Genomic DNA, 374 nt, shown 5'->3' on the forward strand with positions numbered 1-374 from the left:
AATCCAATTAGTTACACTCATTATGTTCCTCTACGCTCCTCACATAAAGACATGATAACAATTATGAACAATGCTCAGAGGCAACTGTATTATCACACTGGCCTTTTGGTTGAAAGGCAGATAGCAGCAGGGAATTTCCTAGAACATGGTTAGGAGGAGGGCAGTGTTATATATTCCTGGGAGTTTGTTCTGCTATCTCACTAAGACGGTTCGTTTTACCCTGTTCATCTGCACCTTCATATTCATCTGATGCGGTTCCCCTCTTTATGTAGGCTCCGGAGCGTCTTCACGGTCTATTATCTATATTGAAATCTTACGGCCCTTAGCAGAGCTGTGTGCCGGGCCTCCTCTCTAATGTGTGCCCTCTCCCATGC

Source organism: Hypomesus transpacificus, chromosome 2, assembly GCF_021917145.1.
Source record: "Hypomesus transpacificus isolate Combined female chromosome 2, fHypTra1, whole genome shotgun sequence".
Classification (NCBI taxonomy): Eukaryota; Metazoa; Chordata; class Actinopteri; order Osmeriformes; family Osmeridae; genus Hypomesus; species Hypomesus transpacificus.